We start from the raw sequence: 15,883 nt of genomic DNA, 5'->3' as shown, positions 1-15,883 counted from the left end.
GGCCAGGAGGGCTTTTTTAAAATAATGAAGCATATCTTCATATATAATGAAGCACAGAAACATTTTGAAAATAATGAAGCATATTCAGTGTCATTGCTCTCAAAAGATTTTTGTACCATTTATTAGAAAAAATTTAAAGTATTGTTTATTTAATGCTCCAGATCACTAAAGATACAAATTTGAATTGAAACAACTCTTGAGATTTTACCTTACACCCAGGAAATTGACAAAATATAGAAGTATTAAGGGGGTATGAAAAGAAGTTTATACACTGTTGGTAGGACTGTGAATTGATCCAGCTGTTCTGAAAAGCAATTTGGAATTACATGGAAAAAGAGATTAAAATATCCATACCCTTTGACCAGATATTCCATTGCTTGGCATAACTGACAGGAAGGTTAATAACAAAAAAAAAGACAGGCTCCTTATACACCAAAAATATTCATAGTAGCACTTTTTTTTGTATTTGCAAATAATTGAAAACAAAGTAGCCGTTCATTGATGGAAGAATGGTTAAACAAGTTGTACTACATGAATGTAATGGAACATTGACATGTTCTAAGAAACTGAATATGATTACTACAGAAGAGCATGGGAAAGTAAGTAAAACCAAGAAAATGAAATACACAATAACTACAACAGTGTAAATAGAACACTAATAATGGAACAATTGAAACTAAATATTGTTAAATAAAGACCAAGCTTAGTCTCAAAGAAAAGATATAAGAAAACACTTCCCCTTAATTTGTTACAAATTTGGTGGACTTTGGTGTATAAGACTGTCTAATGTCAAATTTTTTTGATATGTTGTTTAGTTTTGCTAAACTGTTCCTCCAACCTGTCTGATCCTTTTTAGTCTCCTTTGCTGCATCTGGAGTTTCCCCACAAGGTTCTGACCTGTGACTCCTTCACGCTTTCCTTTGGTAATTTCATCAGCTTCCATACCATCAGTTACCGTCTTAAGATGATTCTTAGCTCTAACCTCTTTACTGACCTCTAGTCTCACATCCAGCTGCCTGCTGGGATCTCTAACTGGATGTCTGGATCCATCTTGTAGATATCCCATAGCTATCTTAAATTCAACATGTCCAAAACTGAACTTTTTCCCACCCCACTCTGTATTAATGTTGAATACCATTATCTTCTTACTCAGGCTTTTAACTTAGGGGTCACCTTTGACTTCTCATTCTAAGCCCCTATTTCATTTTTTTTAAAACTAAAGAGCATTTATTGTATTCTCTTTGAGTTTTGAAGACAACTAAGTTCTGGAAAACCCTCATACAGAAGGGTAAGTAAAGTGAACTTTGTGAAGCAGATATGAACAGCAAGAAGAATTGTAACCAAGTGCTAACTGACTGAAGAGAAATTTTCACCTACTTAGTAAAAAAAGAAAAAGAAACTAGGGAGGGACAGGGGCTTCAGATTGAATGAGACAAAAATCTCCTAATACATTAGACCTTGACTAGATTGTAACAAAATGGAAACAAAACTTCTGTAATACAAAGCTTCTGCTATAGAATGCTGTACACACCTGTTTTCCAAGCCCTCCCCCCCCCCATGCTCCCAAGGCTGCCACTTGGATTATTTGCCAGCTCGTTGGGCCTGCCGATGGAGAAGCACATAGATCTTCTCTTTGATCCAATTTTTATTGTAGGGTTGATATGTCTGAGTGTCTACTTGGTACACAAGGCATCTAAGATCTGCCAGATCATCAATGAAATCAAACAACTGACTATCATATGTGATAGAGAGACTTGGGATTCATTCTCTTCAGATGCTTTTCATAGATTTTACAAACTCCTTCCATGCATTCACTCACTGATTCATAATCAGTGTAAGTTTGGCCTTCTGGCTTCTTGTTAGGTTGTACCAACAACATGGTATGAGACAGTGCCAAACAATGCCGCTGTTACCACCATGGTCACTGCACTCTAGCTGAGTCACAACACTGTTAACAGCCAATCCCCGCGAGAACCTAAGCCCCTATTTCCAGTCATTTGTCCCAGTCCTGTCAATTCTCCCTTTGCAATATCTCTCATATAGATATATACCATGCCTTTTTTTTTTCTCTGTTGACATTACCACCACCCCATGCATGTCCTCAGGGCACTGGACCTACAATCAGGAAAAAGTGAGTTCAAATCCACCTTCAGACACAGGCTCCCTGGCTCCCCTTTCTGGCACTGGTTGAAATTTCACTCATCCCACACCCTCTCAGTACACTGGTTGATCTGGGGGAGTTGGAATACTTTATGATCCCCAGTGCCATTTCAAAGTTCAACCTCTACCACATCATTCAGTAACTTCTCCTCCTTTGAGTTCACTCAAAATACCTGTCTACCAGCTCATTTTGACAGATACAGGCTACAGACCTTCAGGATATCTAGTGATTGGCAGAGCTGCTTCAACTTTCAGTGAGCTCTAGTGAAAACCAGTACTAAGCATCATGCCTCTTACTTCATGTCTGTGAATCACTTGTTAAGCAATTCTTTCTTTGGGAGATCCCATAGTGATTACTCAGCATGTCCAGCAATCTGGGTCCTTTGTAGGTCATGTGAGGAAGAGAGATAAAACTAGTTCTGTCCACAACACGAGTAGCCACAATAGAGCAAATAATCCCAACAACCCTCACCGGTTAAATGTTGGCAGATTAATTCTAGCCTCACAACATTCTGATATGTATGATCACTTGGACACTGGTAATCCTAACCAAAGCTAGGTAGAGAAATGTACCTTGAGTATGATCTGTAAACAGAATGAAGAAATTTAAATTGAAGATCCTAGGAAAGAGACACGAGTAACAGAATGGATAGACATGGATGGGAAAGTCCCTATCAGTGAAATTACAGATGCATTGGAGTTTATACAGTTACTCAACGTGATGTTCCTTCTCATTTGATTTAAGAAATGTAATACAGTGCACCTAGTTAGGTGGAAGGGATCAGTAAGATTGTTAAAGACATGAATAAATTATTACTTTTGAAATCCTTCCCAAAATTTGTACTTAGTAGTGTCTTTTCTTTTCTTTTTTTTTCTTTTTTTGGCAGGGCAATGAGGGTTAAGTGACTTGCCCAGGGTCACACAGCTAGTAAGTATCAAGTGTCTGAGGTTGGATTTGAACTCAGGTCCTCCTGAATCCAGGGCCAGCACTTTATCCACTGCTCCACCTAGCTGCCCCTTGTCTTTTCTGTCTCCCTCTATGGCATTTTTCTTCTTTCGAATACAAAGTATTCAAAGTATATTCTTTTGTTTGTTTGTTTGTTTTACAGGGCAATGGGGGTTAAGTGACTTGCCCAGGGTCACACAGCTAGTAAGTATCAAGTGTCTGAGGTTGGATTTGAACTCAGGTCCTCCTGAATCCAGGGCCAGCACTTTATCCACTGCTCCACCTAGCTGCCCCTTGTCTTTTCTGTCTCCCTCTATGGCATTTTTCTTCTTTCGAATACAAAGTATTCAAAGTATATTCTTTTGTTTGTTTGTTTGTTTTACAGGGCAATGGGGGTTAAGTGACTTGCCCAGGGTCACACAGCTAGTAAGTGTCAAGTGTCTGAGGTCAGATTTGAACTCAGGTCTTCCTGAATCCAGGGCCAGTGCTTTATCCACTGCACCACCTAGCTGCCCCCAAAGTGTATCCTTTTAAAAAAATGTAACTTTTATCTTGCTGCTTTTTTCCAATTAAAATTAATTAATTTTTTCCTTCCACAATCTCCCCAAATTCCAGTTTTGTTTTTGGAAAAAACAAAAATGAAACCTTCTTGACAAATGTGTGCCATCAAGCAAAAAAAATTCCTGCTTTGGCCATGTCCAAAAATGAATGTTTGATTATGTATCTTGAGTCAATTGGTCTCTCTTTTTGGAGGTGGTTAGTGTGGCTCATCATCTGTCATAGGGAATCATGATTGGTCATTATGTTAATTAGAGTTTTTCAGTCTTTCAAAGTTTTGATTACCATATTGTTGTTATTGTGTGAATTGTTCTGATTTTATTCACTTCACTTGGCATCAATTCATACAAGTCTTTCCAGGTTTCTCTGAAAACCTGGAAACCTGTCTCAGTTATCATTTCTTATAGCACAGTAGTATTCCATTCCATTCATACATCATCATTCCTTCCACCATTCCCCATTTGTGAGAACTCCCTTAGTTTTCAATTCTTTGCCACTACAAAAAGAGGTCAGTAAAATATTTTTTATACAAATAGACCCTTTTCCTCTTTATCTGATTATTTGGGAATCACAGAAAGTTTTATGAAAGTTATTATAGCAGTGTTGTGTAGTAGAAAGGTTCCTACACTTGGAATCAGAAGGGACTTGGATTCAAATCCTGTCTCCAGCATGTACTAGCTGTATAAATACTAGGTATCAGCCTCACTTTCTTTAAAGTAAGGTTATGAGGGGCAGCTAGATGGCGCAGTGGATATAGCACTGGCCTTTGAGTCAGGAGTACCTGAGTTCAAATCTGACCTCAGACACTTAACACTTAATAGCTGTGTGACCCTGGGCAAGTCACTTAACCCCAATTGCCTCACTTAAAAAAAAAAGTTCTTATTTATTTTACATTTGTGTAAAATGAAAATAAGAATATTTCCACTACTTTATCAGGTTATAAGGAAAACTTTTTTTTTTCTTGTGGGGCAGTGAGGGTTAAGTGACTTTCCCAGCTAGTGTCAAGTGTCTGAGGTCGAATTTGAACTCAGTTCCTCCGGAATCCAGGGCTGGTGCTTTATGCACTGTGCCACCTAGCTGCCCCAGGAAAACATTTTTAAAGCTTAAAGTGCTGGGGCAGCTAGGTGGCGCAGTGGATAGAACACCGGCCCTGGAGTCAGGAGTACCTGAGTTCATATTCGGCCTCAGACGCTTGACACTTACTAGCTGTGTGACCCTGGGCAAGTCACTAACCCCCATTGCCTCACCCAAAAAAAAAAAAAAAGAAATTAAAACTTAAAGTGCTATGTAATTGTGGTGGTTATTGTTTGGCATTTGTACTGAATTGGGTCTTCCAAACAGAAAACACGTTCAGTAATATGAAAAAACCCCAATATAACCTCATTCATGCTAAATTGTCACTTAAAGATAGACTTTATAACTATTTATTGAAAAGTTTTCTTGGTCATAGAAGAAAGAAACTAGGAAAATAATGTACAATAAATGTTATTTGGCATTCTCCTTTTGGTCTTGATTTTAGAACGTTTGTTTATATAGAACTTGTTTTCTTACTTATTTCCTGTTATCTCAATAGTGGTGGTCCTTCCCACTTCCTCATCCTTTCTATTTCCATCCAGCTTTATTCCACTAGGGTTAAGGTCAATTGACTTCTGGAACTCTTGAACCTTTTTAATCTTAGACAATGACTGGCACAATTGTGATAGAGAAAAAAAAAAAAGCAAAACACATCAGTTTACTTCCCTTGAGGAAGCAAACTATTTTTTGACCATATATTCAATTTTCCTGTAGTAGGAAACCCCAATAGAAACAGCTCTACCTAAGAATTCAACTGAACTTTGTCAAAGAGCCTCTAGTTGGTGAGGAGGGAAAGAGAATTAAAAAAACCCAACATTTTAAGCTAAATAAAATGGTGGTAAAATTGTTTAGTGAGACTTCTCACACAAAAGGAATTAGTGACTGAAATGATGTTTATTTTGTCACAGTGAACCTATCTGGGAACTAGTAAATGAATCAGTCTGGTAGGTGAAAATGAGACAGTGAACTGTGTCCCAGGTACAGGCATGTGGGGTATGGCCTTGGAGGGGTCGACCCAGTTCTTTAAGCTTTACCTTTCTAGATATTATAGGCCAAACTGGCCTTTGTCTTAAAGCAGACATAATAAATTGTCACCTTCCAAGACTATTCCATTTCAGCAAATTTCCTTCATTTTTCTCAGTTCTTCTGTAATGGGCTACTTAGGGAACCAAACCCTTTTCTCACTTTTTTTTTTTTTTGGGTGACTTGCCCAAGGTCACACAGCTAGTAAGTGTCAAGTGTCTGAGGCTGGATTTGAACTCAGGTCCTCCTGAATATAGAGCCGGTGCTTTGTCCACTGCCCACCTAGCTGCCCCCACTACTTAGAATATTAGAGGGATATTGTGAGCTTCAGATGAGGTTATGCATGAAAGCACTTTGCAAAACTTAAGGTGTTATATAAATATCAGCTATTTTAATCATCACATCATTGGTTGTGGTCAGTGTAGTACAGTGGAAAGAGTGCTGGACTTGGAGTCAGAAGACATGATTTTAAGTCTCTGTCCTTACACTTTTCAGCAGTGTGATTACTGACAAGATGTTGAATCTTTCTTAGCCTTTAAAAAAAACTGTAAAAGGGGCATAATAATGTTTATATATCATCCACTTCATGTGACTGTTGTGAATAAAGCACTTTGTACAGTGGATATAAAACACTGAACGCTGAATGAGTATTCAATATGAACATTATGTACAACATGCATAAATACAAACTGCTGCTATTGTTTCCTCCCTTCAGTTTGCCAAAAATTAACTCCCAAATCGAGCATAGCAAATACCAATGATGTGGGCTAACTTTTGATTAGCAGATGGGATAGTAGGTTATCAGACATACTTCTGGTTGGGGACCCACTGCTATACCCACCAGGTATAGCAGTTTGGGCAGAATGCAGAGAACAATGCTAGATAGAGGTTTTACGTACATTTCATTCAGCACACATTTGGTGAGCAACTTTGTGTGCAGAGCTGTTGGGTATTTGGGATACATTAAATCATAAATTAAAAGACAGCCCCTACCCTCTGGGAGCTTACATTCTTCTGTAACGTGCATAGATAAATGCGATATAAGGTTGGGCATTAGGAGCCAAAGAAGACCCACAGACAAAAGAGTAGTAGGAAAATTTGAAGAGGAAGAGACTTTTTTGGTTAAAGGAATCTGGGATGGTTTAACAGAGGAAGTGACAACTGATTTGAGCTTTGAAGGAAGAGAAAAATTCTGAAAGGCAGAGATGAGGAAGAATTGCATTCCAAGGATGAGCTTTGTGACTGCATTGTGGTAAAGAAAAGACATAAAATAAAACCCCAATTGCCTCACCCCCCCCCCAAAAGAGAGAAGATAAGAGAATAGCCAGCAGTCTAGTTTGACTTCAATATATAGTGTATAAAAGGAAATAATATGAAATAAAGCTGGAAAGTTTGGTTGGAGCCAGATTGTGGAAGGTCTTAAATGCTAGTTTTCTGAATGAGTATTTTATTTGGAAACCACTGAAAGTTTTTGAGCAAGGATATATCATCTATGCATTAGGACCTTAGCAGTTGTATGGGTCATTGATTGCTTAGGTAAAAATATAGAGACCAGTAAGTCAGCTATTTCAGTCACTGGTCACCTAGGGCCTAAACTAGGGTGGTAATGGTTTTATCAGATGAGGATGAATGAGGGAGGTGTTATAGAGTGTCAATAGGATATGCCAAATGTTTGGATATGAGAAAGTGAGAAAAGGGAACAAAGATGAATCATCCAATGATTTGAATGTGGTTTACTAGTGGGGTCCTTGAGGAGTTAGTATGAGGACAGGTTTAAGGAAGATTATTAGTTAAGTTTTGAGCATGTTAGATTGAGGTCTTGAGAGGGTATCTGTCTTGTTGGCCATATTCATCAGGCAAATGGGGATGCAGGCTTGAATTTCTGGAGAGAAATTGGGTCTAGATATATAGATTTAGGAGTTATCTATGTAGAGATTAAACCCATGGGATAGATGAGATAACTAAGGCTGAGTGAAGGATGAAATGAATTTAGGATAACCTTTGGGGAATATCCACTCTTAGGTGCTGAGAGAACAATGGACCATAGAAAGAACAGTGAATTAAGGTATGTTAGTGAGTTAGGAGAAGTAATAATTTTGATTTCATTTTGTGAAAACAATCATATATGTATACTTGTGTTGATACTAGACTGATAGATAGAATAGCTAACCTTGACCAGATAAAACTAGATTGATCTAGTTCCCACATTTAGTTAGCTCCCTTATTTTGTGCTACCTGTGAGTTTAATTGCTTTTTTTTTGTTGTGTATTTAATCGTGTGGTTTTTAAGGATATATTATTCCAAGGAAATTGGCAAAAATCATAGCTCTTACAGAGAAAATTTAAGTGACTATTAGAGATATTATAGTGAATCTTGGAGGGAAAAGTCCAACATTTCAAGGAGCAATAAAGTTTGCAGTAAAACAGAACCAGTTACAACAAAGCTAAAAGGAAAGTACAGTCAAAATGGAAAAAAAAGCTAAGGAATTAAAAAAAAAAAGTCCACACAAAGATATAGTTTGAAGACTGAATACAAGGGAAGGAGTTCAAACAGAAAAGCCCACATAATTCACAGAAGCCTCTAGCATAAGGACTAGGGAAGTTAGAATATGAAGCTGGGAGGCAGAAAGATGGGAGCTCAGACCAGGGTCTACTCAAGGGTGCTTAGAACTTGAAGCTATGAATCTTTGTCTTAATATACACTTATACACACTGGATCAGACTGCCCTGTCACAGACCATACAAGCACAACGTTCTGGCTGTGGCTCATAACTCAGACCCTGATAAAAATCAGGAACAAACACGGTTCCACCATTACTTCCAGTAATTTTTTTTTTCCTTTTTTTTTTAGTGAGGCAGTTGGGGTTAAGTGACTTGCCCAGGGTCACACAGCTAGTAAGTGTTAAGTGCCTGAGGCCGGATTTGAACTCAGGTACTCCTGACTCCAGGGCCGGTGCTCTATCCACTGTGCCACCTAGCTTCCCCTGCCACCTAGCTGCCCCACTTCCAGTAATTCTTAAGAGTTTGGTCTTGATACAAAGTCTCAACTCAGGGATTAAGGCTGGAAATATGAGCAAACAGAAGAAAACACCAACAATCAGGAAATATTATTTAGCTAGAGATGCTCAGGACACAAATCCAGAAGAGAAAAACTTGATCATTTACAAACAAATACTCCAAGAAAATCACAGATTCACCACAAGTTCTACTGAAATTCCTGGTGGAAATAAGGCAAAAATGAAAAATTGATCATATAAATGAATGGAGAGTTCTAGAGGAAAGAATAGAGGAATGAGATTTCAGCAGGAAAGATTTGGAAGGAAAATAAATAGCTTAGTACAGGAGATACAAAACTTCACTCATGTGACAGATTATTGAAACTTAATTTAGGCCAGAGAGAGATCAGTGACCCCATAAGACAAGAAATAATAGGACAAAATTACAAAATGGAAAAAAATAAACCCCGGTAGTCAATATTTATTAAGCACCTCTTATGTGATGGGCACTGTGCTAAGTGCTGGGGATACAAAGAAAGGAAAAATAAAGCAAAACAAAACAGGTCTTTGCTCTCAAGTAGCTTATAGTCTAATAGAGGAGACAACATGCAAACAACTATGTGCAAGATATATATAGTTGTCCCTTCCACATTGTGACTTTCCCCATTATGGTTTCAATATATTGCAGGTCGGCATAAAACATTAAATGGGAATTTTTGGAAAGTTTTGCAGAAGCCACAGAGGGCATGGGAAGGCCAGCAGATGACACAGACCAAATACTTAACCCAAATTTTACAAAAAGATACTGTACCCCATGAAAGAAAAAAGAAAAAAAAAAGACTTCTCTGGTACTAAGGGAGAGCCAAAAATTTTTACAAGGATTTTTCAGATCACAGGGTTGTCACATCCCTAACCCCTGCAATGTAGAAGCAATGAATATACAGGATAAAATGGGGGTAGTCTCAGAGGAAAGGCTTCTTGAAGGTGGGATTTTAGTTGAAATTTGAAGGAAGCCATGGAAACTAGGATGTGGTGATAACAGAAGACTTAGAACTATCTATAGTGCAAAACACAATGTGATAAAAACAGAAGGGAAAGTAGGGGGAAAATGCTTCATTTATAAAGCAGAATGTGATAAGGGCCCTTGGGGAAGTAGGAATAAAGTACTTGAGAAGAGGGAAAGATTATTTAATTTCATCTTGTTAAGGCTAAAATTTTAGCTATTCTGTCTAAAATATCTAATGAGTGGTCGCTAATAAATTACAAGCCTCAGCAAGAGTTAGGCTTTTAAGCATTTATTAAGGAGAATAAGAATTTGGTAAAGAGAGAAGAAAAGGCCTAGATTCCTGTCTATTAAAGGGAGAGCACATTTCTAGCTTTGCTCTCCACGGGAGTCCTCAGGAAAAAGTGCGAGTTAGAGCACCCAGCTCTTCCTTCTTCCTCCCGCTAGCAAACTTCACTTCCTGACACCAAAAAAACCACTCCTGGTCTTGCCCTCAAAGACCTTCCCCTCATGGGCAGAACTCTTCTACAGTAAGTCTCCAGAAGGTGGCATCATTCCAATCGTTACAATCTATAAAGTTAAAGGGTTGGGTTATACTGAGATTTTTTTCTAAAGACTCTTCCAGCTCCAAATATAATGACATCATGATAATAAGTGACACCCAGCCAAAGGATTCGAGCCTAGGAAAGACTTCCTGGAAGGGGTGACCTTGAGTTAGAGCATGAAAAATGGGTAGTATGTTGAGGGGAGGTAGAAATACTTGAAATGAAAAAGGGAAGATTTGAGGCTTGAGCTGAACCATTGATTAAGTTCAAGTAATAATATATTCAGTTCACTGTTTTGCTTATTTGCTATAATACTGTCAGGATTTGGTATGAAGAAATGTTATGATAGATTCTTAGACTGTTGTACCTAAAAACTGCTTAAGAGAACATTTAGACTCTGGACCAGGAAAGTGAGGCCCAGGGAAGGTGAAGTAATTTGTCCAAAGTCACATGGCCGGTCCCTGGCAATGCCAGGACTTTGAATCCATATTTTCTGACTTTATCAGATATTCTTTCCACTATATGAAGAGTACCCCCTCCCCTTAGATTATGAGTTAATAAATGAATGTAATAATGTAATTAAACACTATGTGTAAAATCACTGTTCTAAGTACTGGAGGATACAAGTAGGGGGAAAAAAAGCTAGTCCCTTTTTTCAATAAATTTACATTCTAATAGGGGGAGAAAATACATTTAGAAGATTTCAATCCCAAATCAAATAGGCCCAATGGACCTTAGGGTGCAACTGCGAAGAAGAAGGTAAATACATTTTCTTTAGCATAATTTCCATTCAGAAAACTTTATCTTCAATGCCTAGAATTTTGGTGTCAAGAACTTTATTTTCTGGGTTTTCAATAGATATGGCTGTTGAAGAGTTAGGGGCTGCCACATCTGCAGAAGCAATTAGCAGGTTATATCACTGCATGGCCACAGGGCCCCTGGCTGAAAACAGGCCTCCTGGCCTTTTGATCACTGAATTCCTGGGTCTCTTGGTCATTGGACCTTGGCTCAAGTCCATCCATCTGTGTCCAAGAGGAGATGGTGATGATTGTTTGATCTTCATGGCACACACGCCATCTTTTGTCTTGCTCTTTCTGCATCTTGCTGCTTCAACCTAGTTTGCATTTGGAGTTGGTGGTGGCAGGGATGGTAGGAATCTTCTCCAAAAAGGTTCTCTGCCTCACTAACTGCTTTGGGGTCCAGACAGAAGTAGGGCTGGGGAGTACTGATCTTGATGCTGAGCTTTCTTTTTTTTTTTCAACGAATAGAGTATTTTATTTTTTTCCGTTACATGTAAAGATAGTTCTCAACTTTTGTTTATACAAGCTTTACAATTTCAGATTTTTCTTCCTCCCTCCCCTCCCTCCCCTCTCCCCTAGATAGCAGGTAATCTGATATAGGTTATACACACACACACACACACACACACACACACACACACACACATACATATACATATATATACACATAATAGCATTAATCCTATTTCTGCATTAGTCATGCTATAAGAGAAAAAATCAGAGCAATGATGAAAAACCTCAAAATAGAAAAAAACAACAGCACCAAAACCAAAAGAAATAGTATGGTTCATTCAGCATCTATACTCCGCAGTTCTTTTTTTTTTTTTTCTTGGATTTGGTCTATCATGAGTTCCCTGGAACTCTTCTGTACCATTGCATTGGTGAGAAGAATATAGTCCATCACAGTAGGTCAACACTCAATGTTGATGATATTGTGTACAATGTTCTTCTGGTTCTGCTCATCTCACTCATCATCAGATGCTGAGCTTTCTTTACTGAGGCCTGAGAATATCCTTAAAATTAGACTCCTTTGGGGCAGCTAGGCGGCACAGTGGATAAAGCACCGGCTTGGGATTCAGGAGGACCTGAGTTCAAATCTGACCTCAGACACTTGACACAACTAGCTGTGTGACTCTGGGCAAGTCACTTAACCCTCATTGCCCCACAAAAAAAAAAAAAAAGAAAGAAAAAAAAATTAGGCTCCTTAGAGCACAGACATGTTTCCTTTTGTATCTGTTCCATCATTTTACTAACAGAGGTTCATCAAAGATATGGAAAAAAACTAGGGGAAGGATCCTTTAATCTTAGAAGAAATGTAAATCAGTTTTCCTCTGGAATCTATATGCATTTTATCACATGGGGATATTAGAAAAATCCTCATTTTGGCAATAAAAATTGCTAACTTCAGTTCTTTACCTCATTGCTTTATTTCATTCCTAAATGAGAAGAAATAGTGAGTTTCCAGCACAAAGCCACTGTAGCTTTTAACTTAAAAAAAAAAAACAAAAAAAAGCCCAAAACCCAAAAACAAACTCAAAACTTCCTAAGGTCATCTATTGCTGCTGAAATGCTTTGAGTCATTTAATAGCATCATGGTAGAAGTAGCTGTTCTGTGTCCCTTAGGCTGACTCAGGCAGAGCATTGGATGGCTTTACAGCCAGCACTCTTAGTAGTCTTTTTCCCCTTAAAGCAGATTCCTATTCTTCAGGGAAGCAACAGATGTGGCTCTTTAGAAATGGAGAAAGAAACAGTAGTGGAAGAAATGTTGTTTAAAGAAGTTAAACTAAAAGAAATGTTTTAAGTGGCAGCTAATCTGCATAATTCATTTAGTTCTTCAGCATATTTTTTATTTGCTTCTTTAGTTTTTAAAGAAAGTACAAGCGATGCCAATCTTGTGACCCCCCCCTTTAGGCCTCTACCCCTGGTGTTCACCAGCTGTCCCAAAGTAGAATTCCTACTGGGTTAATTACTCTTAAAGGTGCCAACAGCACATCTTGCCACATCAATGTGAAGATATTTTAGCTAGTTCCCCAATAATTCCTTTCAGGGTAACCCTTCCTGGCATACTTCACCAGAAGGAAGAGAACAACTTAAAATGCAAGTGAGAGTTTTCTTTTCTCTCTGGAACAACCAGTTTTTTGGGTTGAGTTGCAGGTCAGTCACCAGTCACCAAACAAAAGCAATAATAGTAATTTAACACATTTTAATTGTTTAAGGGCCCAGAGAAGTTCTTAGTTTATTATCCCTTAAATTTCTCTCATTACATTAACAAGCTGTGTGGGCAAATCCTGTCAATGTCTGTGTGAACTATAATCTCCACCATTGTCTTCTCATTATTTTGGTAACTGAAGAAGAGGTAACAGTAATGAGTATAGTAGACACAAACAAAACAAACCATCTCAAATTATCTTTTTTGATCATAACTTTAAAATGTGTTGTATCTTTTTAATTAGCTACATGACAACATGCATGGAGATGAAATCTCATTATTTCTGAAAACATTTTTTAAAAGTAAATTAATTAAACAAAGAAACTGTCACTGGTTAAGGATGATAAATTGAGCTAAAGCCTGGCATGGCAATAGGATCTTAGTCATGAAAACCATGAGATGTTCTAAGGCCACAAACCATATAATTGGGGTAACAATCTCTGAGGGAGATAACACCCGTCTAAAGATGCCAATTCTTTGAAGAGGCTGAGAAAAAGTACCAAATTATTCAAGTCTTTAGTTGTTATAATGTAAAACACTATAATTTTAAAGAAGAGCACTTAATTGGACATAGACATTATAGTGAGTGGAGCAAATATTGAAGAACAAGGAAAAGAAACATTAATTGAAACTTGACACTCTAAAGACACCATATCACTTGCAATATCCTCCACTAAAGACCATTTCCTCCTCTTCCTGTTACCTCTTATTCAAGGGGAGCTTTCATGAGGAGTCAACATCCTACTTTCCCCACCACTGCTTTTAGACCACTGTTTTATCATCTCTCCACAGCTTCTTCTTTTCTTTGAAAGTTTTGCTTTGAGATGATAGCACACTCTCTTCACCTGCATGATTGGAATAATTTAAATACTTCAAGAACACTTTTCTTGAAAGACCAAAGAGCTCCTGAATCAGTCTCCTATTTCATTCCATCCTCTGCTCTCTTCCTTTTCAACTTCAATATGAAAGGTGATGAACTTTCAACAAATATTTGCCAACACCCTGGAATTCCTCTTTACCCTCCAATATTTTCACCTTGCTTTGTTCCCAGTCAACTTCCTTTCTTCTTCTTTTTCTCCTCCTCCTCCTCCTCCTCCTCCTTCTTCTCTCCTCCTCCTCCTCCTCCTCCTCCTCCTCCTCCTCCTCCTCTTCCTCCTCCTTCTTCTCCTCCTCCTCCTCTCCTTCTCTCCTTCTCCTTCTCCTTCTCCTCCTTCTCCTCCGTCTCCTCCCTCTCCTCCTTCTCCTCCCTCTCCTCCCTCTCCTCCCTCTCCTTCCTCTTCTTCCTCTTCTTCCTCTTCTTTTTTTTGTGTGAGGCAATCAGGTTTAAGTGACTTGCCCAGGGGCACACAGCTAGTAAGTGTCAAGTATCTGAGGCCAGATTTGAACTCAGGTCCTCCTGACTCCAGGGCCGGTGTTCCATCCACTGCGCCACCTAGCTGCCCCTCGACTTCCTTCATTGTTGATAATGGATTGGTGAACTTTGTTAGAAAAAGTCACAAGCAAATTCCAACTGAATCCTTTACAACTTTATGCTCTCTGAGCCTTTTACTGACTCCCTAACATATAGCTTCAGTTAGTTTTTCAAACTTCTCACTCTTGTCAAGCCCCTGGTTTATCCCCCTCCCACTTTTGGAAGAGACCTTTCTTTTTGTCCTACTTTACAAAGTTAACTGTCCAACTGTTCCTCAGTTTTCCACCCATCCATCTCAAAGTCTCTGCTTATCTTTCATCTTCTTTCACCTTTACTCGTGTCTCTGAAGACAAAACTAATCTCTCAATCTGTGCCCATGATATTTTCTTCTGGGATCTTGACTGTCATCCTCCTTTTCCCCTTTACGTCTTCAGTTAATATTTACTAGTTTCTTTCCTTTTGCCAGTAGATATAGCTAGGTCTTCACTATCCTACAACAAATCAAATCCCCATTCCCCAAATCCTGTGTTTCTTTACATTCTTATCTTTTCTCTCCTCTTGACCCCTAAACTTCAACAACTTCTCTTTTTTTGGTTTCCAACTTCTCACCATCTATGAGTCCTTTAACCTTTTATTAGTCAGATTTTTGCCTCAACCACTGGACTAAAAATGCCTCCAAAGGTTACCAGTGACCTCTTAATGAATAGTCTTTTCCTGTTACAAATCTCTTTGGCATTTGGTACTATTGTCCATTTCCTCCTGGAAGCTCTTTACTTGATAAACACCAAAAAAGCTCTAACTATCACCTCTCTCTGGATGAGTTAGAAATCTCTATCTCTAGGGACTTCTGTATCATCCTGCCAACAAATTTGAGGACTAGCAACCTCTCAAACCTTTCCAAAATAAGAATTATGTACAAGAGATACAATCATGGCAGCTAGCTCCTCGGCCTAGCATGTTAAGAGCCTGAATGAGACACTAATCTGATGAATTAACAGATCACCAAAACATCGTGCCTTGCTAATAGACTCTCAAGAGATCACCTAGTACTACCTATATTCAACAAGAGTCCTGCTATGAAACTTACCTAAGTGGCTATTTTGCTTTTCCTCTATGTCTGTTGAGGGTGCCCTTTTAATAGATCCTAATAATGAATGTG

At 38.4% G+C, this 15,883-nt stretch overlaps 1 pseudogene; it reads right to left on the bottom strand.

The window, feature by feature from the left end:
- Window positions 1-1,581: 1,581 nt before the first annotated feature.
- On the bottom strand, window positions 1,582-11,404 carry LOC122739209 (annotated as a pseudogene).
- Window positions 11,405-15,883: the final 4,479 nt, after the last annotated feature.

Source organism: Dromiciops gliroides, chromosome 2 (assembly GCF_019393635.1).
Source record: "Dromiciops gliroides isolate mDroGli1 chromosome 2, mDroGli1.pri, whole genome shotgun sequence".
Classification (NCBI taxonomy): Eukaryota; Metazoa; Chordata; class Mammalia; order Microbiotheria; family Microbiotheriidae; genus Dromiciops; species Dromiciops gliroides.
Note: the sequence above shows the minus strand (reverse complement) of the source record. Positions and strands in the feature narration are given on the sequence as shown.